Here is a 16,779-nt window from a genome sequence, read left to right on the forward strand (position 1 = left end):
ATGTTCTTTCCAACCTAACGTGCCGAACTCATGTGTCAGTCGCCGTGCGTCATGCTTTTATTAATACACAGTGGTGGTACTATTCCAAGACCACGTTATCACTGCAGCTTCTCACATATCACAGCTGAGATAATCCATTTATATTCTACCTAGCTCCTTCATGATGTTTGGTGTGTGACTGGGGAGACCAGCAATTCTCTGGTCTGTGACTCTGGGTAGTCTGTACACTACCTTGAAAATGAAATCAATGCACTGTAGCAGTATTCAGTCTTGCCCTGGTGTGGAATAAAATTCCAATGCGTGTGACAAGGCACACTTGCGGAGATCAGCACAGTGAGGAAAAAGTGGGAAGGATCCCTTCTTCTGGGGGGTCAAGAATGGTCTCTGCGTGTTGATGTGGAAACAAAACACACTTCTGCTTTTGGATTTCAGGATCTTGCCAGACAGGTGAACTCTAGCAGTATACTCATTTAAATTAGTAGGATATGTCCTAAATTTGTTTAGGCCAGCATGGCTGATGAAACTACTGGCATTGGTAGTCATCTGTCACCCCTTAAATATAAAAAGGCCAGCCAAGTTCCATAGAATCACAGAATGGTTTGGGTTGGAAGGGACCTTAAAGATCATCTACAACCTTCCAAGAGACCAGGTAGATCCAACCTGGCCTCGAACAGGGATGGGGCAGCCGCAGCTTCTCCAGGCAACCTGTGCCAGTACCTCAGCACCTTCACAGTAAAGAATTTCTTCCCAATAGCTAATCTTAATCTCCCCACTGTCAATTTAAAGCCATTCCCCTTTGTCCTATCCCTACATGCCCTTGTAAAAAGTCCCTCTCCTGATTTCTTGTATGCCCCTTTAGGTGCGTATGTTTCCTATGTCTTGTTCCTCTCATGCACATATCCAAATGTGGAGCTAAGGAATAATCCATTTCCCAAACATGCAGTGAGAAAACAGGATACCATGTGTAGCCAGCATAGCTGTTCATGCTAAATATAACGGTGCTGAGCATTCACAGAGCAGGTTTCAGTTTTGTGCCATGTACTGCAGCTTAGGATGTCAGGGGCCAGACATCCTTTCTGTGTAAGATGAGGGCTTCCTTCAGCTGGGTGCAGGACCCAGCTCCACAGCTGCTGGTGGGCAATGCACCAGACCCAGCTCCTCATAACCAGAACCATCCCTCCTGCACGAGGAGGACAGATATGTCAGCCCCTGCATGGACCATGGCACCCACCTGATGTAGAGGTTTGCTACTGTGGATATTTGCACAGTATTGAGTGGGCCCATGCTTTGAGGGGGGTTGGAAGCAGTGGGGTCAGTGCAGACGTCACCTCTTGCGTTCTGGCTGCAGTGGTGAATGCAAGGGGCGGTGAACATAATGCGCCATTGTGGAGCTGCTCCAACTGTGAGACCCGCATGTGGAGATGGGGAGATTATCCAACCCCCAGGAGCAACAGGCCCACTCTATGCAAGCTGTCAGCACATGTTGCAGGCAGTGGGTGTCTTGGGATGGTACCAGAAGCGCCTGGGGTGAACTGGGAGAGGGTAGTGCTGCTGCTGCGCTGCTCTCCCATCTGGGACAGAGAGGGTCTGGCAGCGGGTCTGTGTTCTCAGGTGCTTTACAAACACCTTGGTGCTTCGCAAGAGCTCTGTGGATCCCCTGGAGCCCGATCACAATTCCCACCCCTGCAAATTAGAGCACAAGCAGCTGAAAGCATGAAAAAGACTGAAGCCAGAAGCAAGGTGCCAGCCTGCTCAGCGATGGGCATGTTGCACACTGCCTCTGCTCCCCACGTATGCCGCTCCCGAGGGCCTCCAGGCAGGAGAGGCAGAGGTGGAAGGTGCCACGTGAGGACCACGGTGACGCACTGAGCTCCATGGTTGCGTGCCTCCATGGGGTGTGCCTTCAGTACCCATCTTCTAACATGTTTTAGGCCCTGATGTTTCTTGGAGGATCTGACGAGTCCCACATGTGGGCGAGGGTAGGACTTTTTGATGTTTTTTGAAGCATGTTCTCCTGTTTTTCTGCAGTGCCCCAGGTCCAGACCTTGCTTTGCTGTGTTTAAGGTCTGTTCCACACAGTAGCTGGCAGTTCACTGGATTTGAATGTAGTTGTGGGAGGTCTGATTCCATCCAATGTTTATCCCCCACTGTGTTCTCACTTGCGAGGCTGCTCTACGCTTTGGCTGAAATGCCCTTCTTCACACTGCGCCTCACACTGGCCAGTCCTGCACAAATCCCCTTCTCCACACACCTGGCAGCCTGCACTTGAGGAGGACAGTGGACTAGATGATCTCCAGAGATCCTTCCAACCCTAATGATTCTGTGATACCATTTTATGGCTAATGGTAGATGCATTTAAAGCAAACACCATATTCAGAGAGCCCTTGGGTGGTTTGCTTCACTTGTGGCTTTTATTGATGGAGAGGGTTTTCAGCTGCCAGTGCTGCCTGGGTTGTGGCTGTCCTGGGGAGCTGTCTGACAGCTCTGGTGTTTGTCCATCAGGACATCTGATGATCCAGCACACATTTCAGAGCACGGCATGAGCCCTCTTGGGATTATTGTCTTCAAGTGTTCTTTGTGGAAGCATCATGTGTCTTGTGGGAGACTACTGAGGAAGCTAGAAAGAAAACGGGAGGGAGCCAGGCAGTTCAGCAGTATGGCAGACATCATCTGCCATGAACCTGGATCTTCTGTGTCATGGAGGACACGAGTCTTGCTGAGGAAATGCACCTCGCTGACCTACAAGTCAAACATAAAGGACTGATGGAAAACTGGGTCCCTTGGCCATGACAAAAGTAGGTCTGTAAATGCTGTGCTGACGTGGGGCTCCCGGTGAGGTGAGTTGAGGTTCATGCAAGCCCTCCATAAATCATGGAGGGTTTATGGAGCAGGAGCTCCCTGCTGAGGGAGGGAAGGGAGACAGTAGAGGGGCTGAAGCAAGAAGGGAGTCTCTGGCATCACGTTGCAGGGCTGCAGGATGATTTGCTGCCTCAGATGACAGGCAGGGGCCTGTCCTTTGTGCTTTGCAGAAGGGGACCCTTATCACCCCACAAGCATCATTGTCTTGGCCTCCTCCCTCTGCAGTCCTGCCTGCCCTGTGTGGTGGCAACTTCTTTGGAGAAAAACTATCAGCAAAAGGCCTACACTGACTCAAATGACTTTCCCAGTGCAAAAGAGGGCATGAGCTGGACCTTCCTGGGAAGGCCCTTGGAAATGAACACTTGTTCCCTTTGCAGGTGCTGGCAGGGAATGAGCACAGCGTCACTCAGGGATGATGTGAACAAACCCTGCCAGATCCCATGAAAGGGACTGATGTCCTGGGAGGGGGAAAGAGGTGGGGAAGGCTGGCAGCCCTCATGGGATGCTCCTTCATATTTCATTTATGATCTGCTGATTTCCACCTGGCCGGGGTCCGAGCCTACATGAGTCATGTTCACATGGGCAGGTGGGAGTGGTTCCATTGTTTTCTTTTGAATCACCCCACATTTCTCTGACACCAGAACACGCTTCAGCAGCCACGTGTACATGCGTGTGTGTGTGTGCGAGACACAGTGAGCCTGGTGGGAACAGGCTGGGCTGGCTTTGTCTCAGCTTGGTGGACTTGGCAGTGTTGTGTTTACGGTTGGACTGGATTTTAAATGTCTTTTCCAACCAAAGTGATTCTATGAGCAAATGCCATTCTGCAGGAGTTTCTCCTGGCTTCTGTTTTTCACATGAGGTTCTCCAATGAGGAGACGGGAGCCCCTTTTTGACTCCTCCACTGGTCTCTTGGAACACCAGCATGCTTATTCTCCTTGTTGCACAGCTGGGCAGTGTAAGCTTGCAGCAGTCACTGCTGTAGCAGCTCAGTGGTGGTGGGGTCGTCACAGACCAGTGGCTCCCACCCACAGTCCAAAGACAAGTCGAGTGAGTCCACAGAAGGGCCATGATGATGATCAGAGGGCTATGAAGACAGGCTGAGAGAGCTGGGCTTGTCCAGCCTGGACAAGAGGAGGCTCCGGTGAGACTTTAGAGCAGATTTCCTGCACATAAAGGGGCCAACAAGAAGTCTGGAGAGGGACCTTTTTCGGAGACATGTGGTGACAGGACAAAGGGGAATCGCTTCAAGCTGAAAGAGGAGAGATTTATATTAGATATTAGGAAGAAATTCTTCCTTGTGAGGGTGGTGAGGCGCTGGCACAGTTGCACAGAGTTGTGGCTGTCCCGTTCCTTGCAGTGTTCACGGCCAGGTTGAATGGGGACCAGGAGTAACCTGGTCTAGTGGAAGGTGTCCCTGCCCATGGCAGGGGGTTGGAACTGGGTGAGCTTTAAGGTCCTTTCCAACCCAAACCATTCTGTGATCATAGAATTCTGTGATGCTGTGATTCTATGACTCTATGATTCTAAAATGTTCTTGCCTGTTGTATTGTGAAGTGTAAGGGAATAAGTGAGTTCTGACCTGTTTAATGTAAAAAGTCTATCTAAATCTAGCTGCGTGTGAGCAGGGCTGTGTCAAGCAGCAGCACCTCGGGAGGCAGATTTGGGATTATCATTTCGTACTGCTGTGTTTAGGAGAGCACAACTCTGAGGCAGCAACCTCAGATGGGGACACACCCAGGCCAAGAGAGACACTCGTGATATGGCTCACAGCAGCAGTATGACAGTGTTCACCAGAAGCTGATCCTCACAAACCCTCTCTCAGGAGGGCTGTTGAAAGCTCCAGAAGCAACCTGCATCTGGGAGAAAAAGGCCTGGAATGTGAGCCACTGCTGGCCCAAAGGCACAGGACCGTCTGGTGCGTTCCAGGCGCAGGGCTGCCCAGGGCTGGGCTGCAGCAAGTTGAGGCATCAGGACAGTAGAGCTGTCACTGTCCCAAACCCCAGCTCTGCTCGGAGGACAGGTGCCCACTGGGCACTGCTGCAGAGCCGGGGCTGTCCTGGCCCAGAGGAGCTGGTACAGTCCCCGTGGGAACGTATAGAAGAGGAGAGGTGCAGGTATCATGTACTCTGTACTGGCAGAGCTGGTCCCTCGAGGGCTGTGCCACAGATCCTGTCATGCCTAGAGAGGCGAGTGCAGCTGCACTGAAAGCATGCCAGCCTGCCTGGTGTGTGTATGCAGGTGGGATGGAGGTGACCAGGCTGGTGGATGCTGCAGTCAGCAGTCCTCCTGTGTGCCAGCCAACCACTGGCAGTGCCAAGGGGCGGTCATGCTGGTTAACCAAAGCTGGGAGAGATGCTCAACTCCTCTGTGCACCCGCAAGAGGAGAGCCACAGTGAGAAATAAGCTCCCGGGCTCTGCACATCCAAGGTGCCAGAGCATGAATAACATACAGGCTCCATATGATGCTCTTTGGCAGCTGGTGAGAGAATGTGCAAGCTGGAGGAGAGGGAAGAGCCATGCAGCCCTGCTGCCCAGCCCAGCAACCCACAGTTGAGTTGAAATGGCTTTGGAGGCAGTGCTGTCCCACTGGTACCAGCTGTGGCTCCCAATGAGCCTGGGTGTGCCAGGGGACAGCCAACAGAGATGTTCTTTAGGAACCTGGTGCTGTTTATCAGTGAGGGGGGTTGTTTTATGGGTTTTCCCCCTCTTAATGGTCAGGTACATACAAACGTTGAAATTCACATTTCTCAACAGGAGTTTGGCTAAATGCTTTCCATCGCATAAACTGTGAACAATTTGAGCACAGGTCTGAGCCAATTCCTTTCCTAGAGCCTTTCAGATCAGACTTGTCGCTGGTTTCGTGGGAGGCTTCAGAACAAAGCTGGTGCAGTCCGACTTTGCTTTTGCAAACAGCTGCTTGAGAATGAGCTGTCTGTCCCTAGCCACTGCCATTTTCTGCTCGGTGTGTGTCTCTGTCAGCAGACTCCATGGTGTTATGTTTTTGTTTGCCTGTGTCCTGGGCAATGCCCAACCAGGGTGAATAGGTTTGGGGGCCCTGAAACAGAAGTCTGCGGTGCAGTATCTGTTTGGCCTTGACATGGTGTCCCATGTCAACACTAATGAGACTCTTTTTCATTATATAACCCCCAATCTTTAACACCAAAGGTTGATCTGAGCAGATAAACCTTCACAGGGTCCAAGGCCTGCTCTTTCTTTCTTCTAAATTTTAACGCAGAAGTGTTTCTCTGGGCTAAATGGCTATCGGGTAGCTGAGTGCTCTCTTCTGCACACTGCTGGTGTTGGAACCAAACACCTCTGTGCAGCCTTAGCTGAGCACCGGCCCTTTCTTGTCCACGGTGCTGCAAACTCCCCCAGCGTGTTGCTGCACCCACAGGTCCAGGTGGTTGGCTCAGTGCTGCGCAAGCTCGGGGGAGACTTCGCTGCTGTTTGGATGGGACCGAGGAGCTCAGCAGCCCAGTGTTGCTGGCCAGGACCTCTTCGGCCGGCGAGGACCTCTGCCAGGGGTTGCCTGCCATCTGCTGGCAAATCCCGTGGGATGGATGGAACCCAGGAGGGAGCTGGAAAAGGAAAGCAGTTGTGGTTTGGTGGTATCATTCTGACCAGAGACAATACTATGTTTTTCTGGTGGGGCCCATCAGAGTGATGGTTCCAGCTGGCAAGACTGAAGGCAGCATTACCATCCAACCTGTTTCCATAACCTCATCGTTCTGGCTGGGCTGCAGAGGGATGTGGCCCTGGCAAAGCAAAGCCCTGAAATGCCAGATCTGCACTACCTGGCACCCACATTCATCCTAGTGCTCTGTGTCCGACATTTGCCCACCTCCAGAAAGGTCCACAGTGACCACCCCTCAGGGTCCGCCTGTTCTCTGCAGAGCTTCATAGCCCCAAACTGTGCTGGGCTCGGGGCTATGGCACTTTCTTGCCAAAGCAGGCATCATCAGTGCCTTTCCTCTGGGGCTGGAGGAGGATGACATGAGGATGATCCCACGGAAGAGTGTTGGCTTCGGGGCCAGAGGGCAAGGCCACAGACATGAGTGGCCCCCAGGGATGAGCCCCTGACCTGCCCACACTAGGACCAATGCCAGAGCTGAGTCTGATCTCCATCAGGCTGGGAAGGGGCTGCTGGCTGGGCCACGCAGAGCAGCAAGGTCTGTCTGGTCAAGGGTGAGCAGGCAGCTGGGCACTGGCAATGCAATGGGGTAGATGTCAGTGAGTTCACAGTGCCTGGCTGTGAGTACTGTGCCTCTCAACAGCAGTGCCTGAATCTATTTACATATCAGAGTGCTCTTGTGGTCTGGGGCCTGAGTAACCAGTCAAAGAGGATCTGTACGTGTTCCTGGTGCAGAACAACACTGTGGTTTACAGGAAATGCCTCTCTCCCCCTATCTCTGCCATGGAGATAAGCAATGTTTTGCTGCTTGCGCAGGGAACCTGTTTCCCACATTACTGGGTATGTATTTTGGCTTTTTCATGTCCGAGTTGTCAGATAATGCTGGAGACTAAGTTAATGCACCGAGGAAAGGCATCGCAAGAGCCCAGGCCTGCCGGGTCAAGCACCATTAGCACCATCAATGGGTGCAGCAGATTTGACCACATGAGCATCTTGCCAACAGTGAGGCCAGCCCCAGGCAGCACGGGGGCTTCAGCAGGAGACCGAGAACCAGCCCCTGCTCTAGAAAGCACTGCTGGTTGTGCTGTTGGCTCAGTCTTGCTCCCCACTCTATGTAAAGCTGGGCTGAGATAAACTGCACAGCACTGCCCACCACAGCCATGGTTCCCATTTATATTTCTCTGTTGCTTTCATTTTTTTCCTCACTAGGGCTGGATCAGGCTCAGTTTTGTGGCTGGGCAACCTGGGGTAGAGCCAGACCCTGTCTGTGACCTGTGGCAGTCATGTGAGACACATTTTGGTGAGTTTTTCTAGAAGTTTGTGGCATTCCAGCACATCTGTCCACGCAAAATCAGCCAGTGAGTCTGCTCTGGCCCTTCTGTTCTTTTAGAACCATCTCTGAGTTAAAGCTTTGTGTGGGCAGCTTGGAAATGAACCCAGGAGTAGTTCTGTTACCATGAGATAGGCACCCTCAGGTATCAGCTCTGGCTGCTGCAACAGTCACTCCTTTAGCCCTGAGAGTTACAGGAGCCAGTACCTGGGATGCTTTTTGCTCCATCTTAACCGTAATTTTTTTATCCACGTATTGTCCCTGTCTGACTCCTGTCTCGCCCAGGTGTGCTAGCTATGCCTATTTTGTAATGAACAAATCAACACTTGCAAACACGATCGCATCCCTAACCTGGAGAGGGGATTATTACTGATGACTTAGAGTTCCCATCTGGCAGCAGCAAACCCCACTGCAATTGCTTTGTAACAGCGCCTGGAGACATGGCTTTAATATAAGGCAAGTATTTGTGAGCGGGGTAAGTGCTGTAACTATAAGAAGAAGGAAGACCCTGCTTAATGAGGTGGCCTGTACTATGTATATGTGTGACATTTGCTGCAAAGCTATAAAAACTGTCCTTCTTTCTCTCCAAGCTACTTTCTGGCTGTGTTTCTGTATACCCCTGATTCAGAGCTGTTGAAATAGTTCTAAACATCAGGGGTATTGCACAACTTGAGATAACGCTGCAAATCTTACTCAATGGCAGAGGGATAATAGTGGCAGGCTCTTACAAAAATACCTGCAGGGAGAGATCCTGGTTTCATTTGCTTGTTTGTTTAAAGCCGAACTGCCATATTTGCATTTGTTGGTGCCAAATTCTTTCGCTCCTTCTGCCATATAGCTGAGTGCTTGTTTAGTTACCTCAAAATGCAGCCTGAAACAATTCCTACTTCATCAACTGCTGGAAATCATGCAGCTGAGGAGAAAAGAATCCAGGCATTTTCAGGAGATACTTTGGCAGTGAAAGGGGAAGGTGATGCTCAGGGGTTTGGCACCTCACATGCAGCTCTCCAACTGTGGGGGAAAGGAATCAACAGCTCTTCTTTGCTTCACTTGCAGAGCCGCAGACTTACCCTGCTTTCCCTGAGCCACCTCTCGACCCACTTATCATTACCGTTAAAACTCATACCCTATTAATCGCTGTCATTAAAAATAGAGGGCTTTCTGCCCTGTGCCAGTAGAGAGGGTGTTAGCCCCTGAGTCCCTTGGCAGTGGCACAAGGGCTTCCATCGATCCAGTGGGTGCTGGCTCCTGGCCCAGGACAGCCGCCACTGCCAAGAGCTGTGCTGCCGCCTGCTATCCAAGCGAGAACCCGATACCAGGGCAGAGCCCAGGACAGCTGCAGCAGTCACACACCAGCGAGCCGTTTGGAGACTTACACAGTGGCACAAAAATGAGCTGCCCCTCAATATAACTTATTACAGCCAGCTAAGCCACGCTTCGCAGGAGGAAACTGAATCCTCCGCCATGTATCCTAAAGCTGCTGCTGCATCGAGGCATTCTGAAGGCACAATAAAAGCTTAAAAATGCATCAGACAAAACGATACGGTTTTCTTCTAGTGTCACAGTAATCCCGATTAGGGCTATAATGCACGAATGCGTGAGATACATGGTTTCTTAAACAGGGGCTGTTTATGCGTGCAGTTCCTTGCCATGCCTGCTGGGAATACAGCCTTGATAGAAAAATGACATTTGCAAACAAATGAGCAGAGAGACACCAAGTTCTCCTCTTGGAGGGAAATTAGCATTTTAATATTCTGCAAGGGCTTTGCTGGACAGCCGGGGCTCATAGGTGCTCTGTAATAATGGCATCAGTCATTAATAATAAATCTGGCACTGAAATGCCATAAGCTGGGGCTGTCTGCATCCCTGGCATGTGGTGGGGGCTCAGGGTGGGAGCCACTCTCATGGCAAATACCTCTCTGAGAATATTTTACAAATGGGGATAAATTAAGGGGATAAATTACGATGGCTAAAATTAAGGGATAAGAGGAGTGACTAAGAGAGCTGGGAGGCATGGAAGTAGTGAAAAAACTTTGGTGCTGAGAGAAGGGAGGATGAAGGTATCGCAGGTCTGGTGCTCCTCCTGATGTTGCACTGAGACCGAGTGTCCTGTGGCAGTGTTTCCACCCCTTGCAAACAGCTGGACCCTCCAGGCAGAGAGAGCAGGGACATGGGGCTTGCAGGATGGGGAGTGGGATGATGTCCTGGTTTTGGAAAGGATGGAGGCAGGGGGCAGTCAAGTCCCTGCATCTCACAGGTGGTGAGTGACTCAGTGGGACAGAGGGAAGGCAGAGAGGATGGAGCCTGACCCAGGGGACATCTCCGAGGCTTTGCCCAGAAGAAGGAGCTGTGCGCTAGCAGGAAGAATCCCCCTGTACCTGCAGGGAAGTGAATGCTGCTGGTCTGGGTTCGAGTGTCTGGTCTGAGGATTCACATTTCTCTTCCACGGCCTTGTACAGACCTGGGAGGAGATGCTGCTGCAGCTCCCGCTGGTCCAGCTCTGTCATCCACCACAGCATGGCGTGATGCATCTTGTATATTATCATATGGAGTAGTTTGTGCGGGGAGCATCTCCCACGAGCAGCTCCTCCTGTGCCTGTGTCAAGACCACTGACTTAATACGATGGAGGTTTGAAGGCCCCCTGGCACAGGTGTTTGAACCTTCACCTGGCCCAGTCCCATCCTGGAACTGCAGGATCCAGGCTATCTGGGAGTGTTTGTCCCACCAGACAGCTTGAGGGGTGTTATTCCAGAGCAGGCTGCTTAGCGGGATGCGCCGAGTGAAAGCTTTTCACAGGCTAGGCACACCCTGTAACATTATGGTACGTCACATTGCCGTGGTGAGGCGTTTTGAGCAGCGTCTGACGCTGTGGCAATTGATTAACAGGGTGCAGCAGGTGCCTCTTTAGCCCGAAGCTGCAATTTCACCACAGGCCTTTCCCCATAACCTGCTTCCGATGTGATTTTTCTGTCAAATGTATCTGTTGCTCTCGCTATTATTTTTTTTCTCACTTTAATGACAGCTTTTACTGCTCTCCCCAGAGCCATTTGCCAGCTGCCGCAGTTCACTATTCCCCACCCAGGCAGCAGAGACTCAAAGCAGGACTTCATTCCACAGAAGGTGAGAAGCGCACAGACTGGGGCTGCTGACCAGCACTGCTCCCTCACCGGGGTGCTCCCAGAGCCCTAACTGCTCTTTTCTCTCCCTCCTGGGCCTGGCCAGCATAATCTCGCCTTACCGCTGAGAGCAGGAGTGTCTCGGGACTGATGGCACTTCATTGCTTTATCTCCTATTTCTGTATGTGTACTTTGGAGGTCTTTCTCTGAGGTCTGCCAGGGTGGCTTTTGCCTCTTTTATGGGATTCTAAAATTATCGGCTGATGCTTATTCTCTCAGCTGGGTGAAAGGTTTACAGCCTCTTGCTAAATCGGAACAGTTCCTCTCTAATTTGCGTTTCTGTCTTCGTCAAACCCTAAAAAGAGAGAGATATTTTGAGTCCAAATTAGTTGTCTGGAAATTGTACTTTGTGGGAAAAACCATACTGCTAACTGCAGTAGGTAAGGCCGAAACCCAACCGATACCCATGTCTACTAGTTGTGGAGATTTAATCAAGACCACTGTCTTCTCAGACGCCCACTTCCCTGGGCTACATGGACTGTTTATGTAAGAGGGAGAACTGATTTTAGATCCCCATTTTCATAATGTGGGCTCATATTGGTAGTATCTTAATGCCCCATGCAAACTAAGGAATTGAGCCCAGCCTCATGTGTTCCAAGTTGTGCCCTGTCCTCCCTACCATGGTTTAGCATCTGCTGTTGAAGGACACAAGCTGGACAAATCCCAAGCCATGAAATACCTGCGCAGGCTGGTGGCACAGATGCCACAACCTGGAGCACCTGTGGAGTGGATACAGGCAAAACAAGGATGAGTTAGTGAGGAGGCCCTAAGGAGGCAATGGAGACAGGAACATCTAAGAAATGCACCTGCCAAAAAATGGCTCCCAGCTGAATGGGTAAGAGTCTGTCAGCAATAGTCTTAGGACAGACAAAATGATCATGCATGTAACCCACAGAATTTCTGGGACAGGAAGATCAGGCCTGTAATTGGAGCAATAGCAGGGGAAAGATCTGCTGCGGTCCATATTTTTTCAGGCACTCCTAGCATGCCTGCAAGGTGGCTGGCCATGTGGCTTAGCGTTAGGCAGGGCTTTCTTATCCTGCCTCCTGTTGCCTGCGCTTAAGACCACATAATTCATGACCACACCAGTCTTGCCCCGAAGTAAATGACAGATCAATAAATCAGGAATGACAAAAATGTTGCCATTGCAATTTCAGGCAGGGGTTAGCCAGATCTGCTCTATTTTTTTTCCATTATGATCAGGTTAGTTGTTGTACAAGCACAGCTCTTAGGGCAATTTGTAAGAGCTGAAAGCGTGAGAGTACATTTTCCGCAGAGGACTGTGCAGATCAGGGGTTTACACTGTTTTTTCACTTGCTGAAGAAGAGAAATCTGTAAAATAGAGGGAGCTTTTCAAGAGAATGCGATCATCAGACACACCTCCAGCATTTTGCTTTGTTAGAGATGGCTAGTATGTTATTTGCATTCTCAGCAATAAATAATTTTCCTTTATCTGTCTGGTGCCCAGGCTGTGCAGCTTCCATGAAGTGCTGTGCTCCTCTCATGTGCTCATTCAAACACACACAAAGGATCACACCAGGAAGCAAGTGATGCAGTTGAAAATGCAGCTTTTGTAGCTCTGGAAATCTGGCCAGGATCCCTGAGTGAGGCTGGGGATATTAGCTAGACCTCCAAAATCAATGTCTGCACAAGAAGAGGGTTCTCTGGAGCCTGACTTTAGGATTTATATGCATTTTGTTATTTTTCAATCTCTCCTCAGACAGGCTACCACGCTGCCTCCCTGCCTCTCCAGTGCACACACACATGCCGGGTGGAGATAAAGTACCACCATCTACTGGCAGCTGAAAGGATAACGACAGAGCATTTTAGAAAGTAGTAAGATACAAGAATTGGCTGTGCTTTTGCCAGGTAACCATGTGAGATGCTGCAAAGAGTCCTGCTCCAAGGGAGGGGAAGGAGGCTCTGCACTGCCTCGCCCTGGAGGTTCCCCCCCCCCCCCCCCCCCGAAGCCTCCTTGGATGCATTAGAGCAGCTGAAGCCTGGCAGGGTATTTCTAACTCACCCTTGCTGTGGTCGTACCTGCCCTTTGGTCTTGGGTGCAGGAAAGGGTGACACTCCTGGCACCGCATCACATTGGGTGACACTTTGATGGGCTGGAGCAGTTGTGGTTTGGTTGTCTGGAGGTGGAAATGAAGGCTGTGGCCATGAACCATGCTACACCAGGAAACAAGCTGCCCTTTCCCACTGGAGCTGGTCTCAGGTCTCTGGACAGCTTCCAGGTTGTCCCAGCCAGGTGTCAAGTACAGAGAAGATTCCGTTTCTGCTACACCCTTTGCAGCAAGGTGACCTGTGAATCCAGAGCAGAAGTGTATGAAGATAGGAAGATGCTATTTGCTGCTTTGATTCACACCTCTTGATGGGCTGTTGAGATCAGACAGGGATGTGACAAGCTCCCATGGCCTGGAGAATAGGAAGTGGGATCATCTCCTGGTGACAGAGGAGTGCTCCACAGTCCACAGCTTTGCTGCTGTCCTTGAATAAGTTGGGAAAGCACAGCTATGGCTTGGCTTGCACTCTCCAGAAGTGCCCCAGAGGAGTTGTTGTGTCCCGCAGCCCAGGCACAGCTCTCAGCAGGTGAGCATGGCTGGAGACAGGGATAAAGGGAACAGCGCTGGGGATGGGATCTCTTTGTTCCCATAGCTGTCAAGTCCCATCCACTGAAGGCAGGAAAAGGCAATGGTGTATAGGCAGTGGCACCGAGATAGACCTGTGGCATGGGCACACTTGTGTTGAACTGAGGGCATAGAGCCCATGGAACCGACCACCAGCAGCAGGCGAAGGACTACTCTCACCCACTTGGGCAATAACTTCCCCAAGGGGCTGCTGACATGTCCTAGCCCATCTTTGGCCAGTGCTCACAGGGACCTGCAGGGTCTGGGGGAGATGGAGCGGTGGAGCAAGGGAGGTGATGGGAGGAAATAGAGTTAAGTGACATCAGAAAGCAGCTGGGAAACTGACTGAGGATTTCATGGCACTGTTGGGGGATCTCCTTCAATAGCAGCAGCTCGCCCTATTTCCCAAAATACTTGTGTGACTTGGCTTTCTGATAAAACCTTACCTTTGGTTTACATGCAGAGCATGTCAAGGTGGCAGTCACCCTGGAGGCTACAGTGCAATGTAGGCTCACATCTTTATTCCTTACACAGTCATTTCCCCTACTTGCTGGATGGGTTTTGAAGCCTGGGCTGAGCTCTGTGTTGCTGCAGCTGCCTGAGACAGCAGGATAGAAACTGTGCATACCTTTGTGTCACTTGTCAGTAAAGATGCACAGGAGATGTGTCTCTTCCTCCCAAGCTACTTGGACCTGTCGTGTTGAATACTTTAAGAGGAATTCCTGGGAACACCAGCACCCAGCAGGTGTGTCATGTGGACTTCTAGGATAGACACCACTGAGCCCTACTAAATCTTGACTTTGCTTCTGATTGCCAGCTAAAAAGCAATATGAAGGAAGAGGGACTAAGAGTCACTTTATCTTTAGGTGTTTTACTTTTTTCCTTACTGAGGACATTATGACTTCTTTTTAAGCACCCTCATCTGCCCCCTCTTTGCAAAAGGCCATCATAAAGCAGAGAAACACCTCTGTGCTTCAAGAAAATACTGTTCAAATCCTCTCTGTCCATCCATCACTGTTGTCTCCCTCTTCAATCTATTGTTCTGTGCATTTGCAATGTGCCACAGCAACCACAGCCTGCGTCCCAGCCTGAGCAACGCCTGCTGCTCACACTAGGTTGCAAGTGCCCAGCAGCTGGTGGAGCAACTGCTGAGTTAGGAGGAAGCAGGTTGCACTGGGGGCCTCCTCTGGCACCGCCACAGGGTGTTTTAATATCCTGGCTTTGTTCCACCTAGCCACAAAACTCCAGTGTGTCAGACTTTCTGTGAAAGGGACTGCAGCCTTGGCTCTGGGGAAAGCAGCAGGTCTCAGACCCTGGAAATTATGGGACTGTGGGCTCCTATGGAGTTGAAAATACAGCCACTTGTGTTGCTGGGTGCATGACTCCTTGTCAGACAGCCAGGCAAGAGTGCCGAGGGACTGCGTAGGACATGTGTGGGCTTTGCTGGATCTGTATCAAAGTCACAGCCTTTTCACAGAATGTTTCGACATCACTGAATAGGCAATTTCATTAAGAAATATTTCACCTGATTTTATTTCAACAGGGAAGGGACACAGGCTGTTGGAACACACTTTGGTGACATATCCAAAGCCACAAGTTTGGACTTTCTGTCCCTTGTGCCTGTTTCATGTGCACTTCAAATCAATCATAGCTCTATGTTTCCCAAATAAATGGAAGAAAATCCAGAGCCTCATTATTTTACTTCTTTCATTTCACAGTTTTCTGCCCTTTTTATCCACCTAAATTGAAGCAGCAATGGAGGACCTGATTTTTCCCTTTACCCAAGTTTACGTTGGGAGTAACTCTCCTGGGATGATTTGTGTTTGTATGTTGGGGAATCTCAGAGAAACACGAGATGTATAGTAAGGTCATGAAATTACTCCCTTAGTTCCCTGAGTTGCTGGTGTTACAGCTGTCAAAATACTGAGTGGTTTGGTTTTTCAATCAAGTGCTTGTGTTAAGCCTTGTGTTTTAATGATGCCCTTCAGAAAACTCAGCTGTGTATCCTGTGCTATTTGTTCTGAACACAAACAATATTTAGTACCTTCAAATAATTACCTTGAGAGGACTGAAGTCCTTGAGCATGTGCAGATTTAGTACAGTGCCTCCCGAGTCAGCCAAGCAAATTCAAAACCAACAGGAGCAGCATTGTGAATAATCACTGCTTTCTGCTAGAAATCCCACAGAGGCCAGCGTGACAGCGTGTAGGAGGAATACTAAACCAACTGTTCATCCCAAAGGCTTGGCGAGGACTTGCTGAGCATACCTGCCTCACTGTGGTCTTTCAGCGTATAGCAGGCATCAGCACAGCCAGTTAAAGACAAACTGGGTCAACTGGGAGAAAAGCAACTCCAAAAAAGGAAAAGAAAAAAACTAGGTGTAATTCAGCTCCTTTCCACTGCAAGGTTTAAGAGCCAAGTGCATTAAAGGGACAGTAAAGCAGCAGAAATGCTGTAGGGAAACAGGCTTTGCTACTATACTACCAAAGATCACATTGTACTTTACTTTAACAGCAATGTTTGAATGTTTGTCCAAAGAGCACCAGGACTCTACGAATCTTGAAGAATCACACGTACCAATTTCAGAAGTGAAAAGAAATGACAGCTTCAGCTGGCACCATGTTAAACTAGCAGTGGGTTTTGATAGCTCACTGAAGAGAGGCACTGGAAATGCATTGATTTTTCAGTTCAGCATGTGTGCTACAGAGCATGAAATTCCATCTGCTGTGGGACGCTCCACGCAGACATGAATTACCCTGTGCAGGAAACTGAAGAGTCCCGGTTATGTGCATAGTTCCCAAACTTGCCAGCAAACTTTGACAAAATATGTAATTTCTGGCCTCTGTTGTCCAGGAGTGATGGTGTGCCTGCAAGGAGAGATAAGACCACTGCTTGGTAGGGTTTCTCCTGGAAGGTCCTTGCTGTAGCGTTTGCCATCTGTACTGCTTAGCTTTGGCATTAGTTTCACCTGCTCCTGCTTCCCTTGCACTACTTCTGTGTAGAAAAAACCCACCTGGAGTATTGCTTGATGAGAGTGGCTCTTGCATACCTCTTAAGAAACAATGGATGTGGCAACAGGACTTGGTAGGAGGCTTTCTATGGGGTTGTGCTTGGACAAGGCTGTACAGTTAGAATATGGATTTGCTTTGT

Source organism: Pezoporus flaviventris, unplaced genomic scaffold (genome assembly GCF_033815535.1).
Source record: "Pezoporus flaviventris isolate CSIRO_AGI_PZ_B2104156 unplaced genomic scaffold, CSIRO_AGI_Pfla_v1 ptg000031l, whole genome shotgun sequence".
In the NCBI taxonomy this organism is placed as follows: domain Eukaryota; kingdom Metazoa; phylum Chordata; class Aves; order Psittaciformes; family Psittacidae; genus Pezoporus; species Pezoporus flaviventris.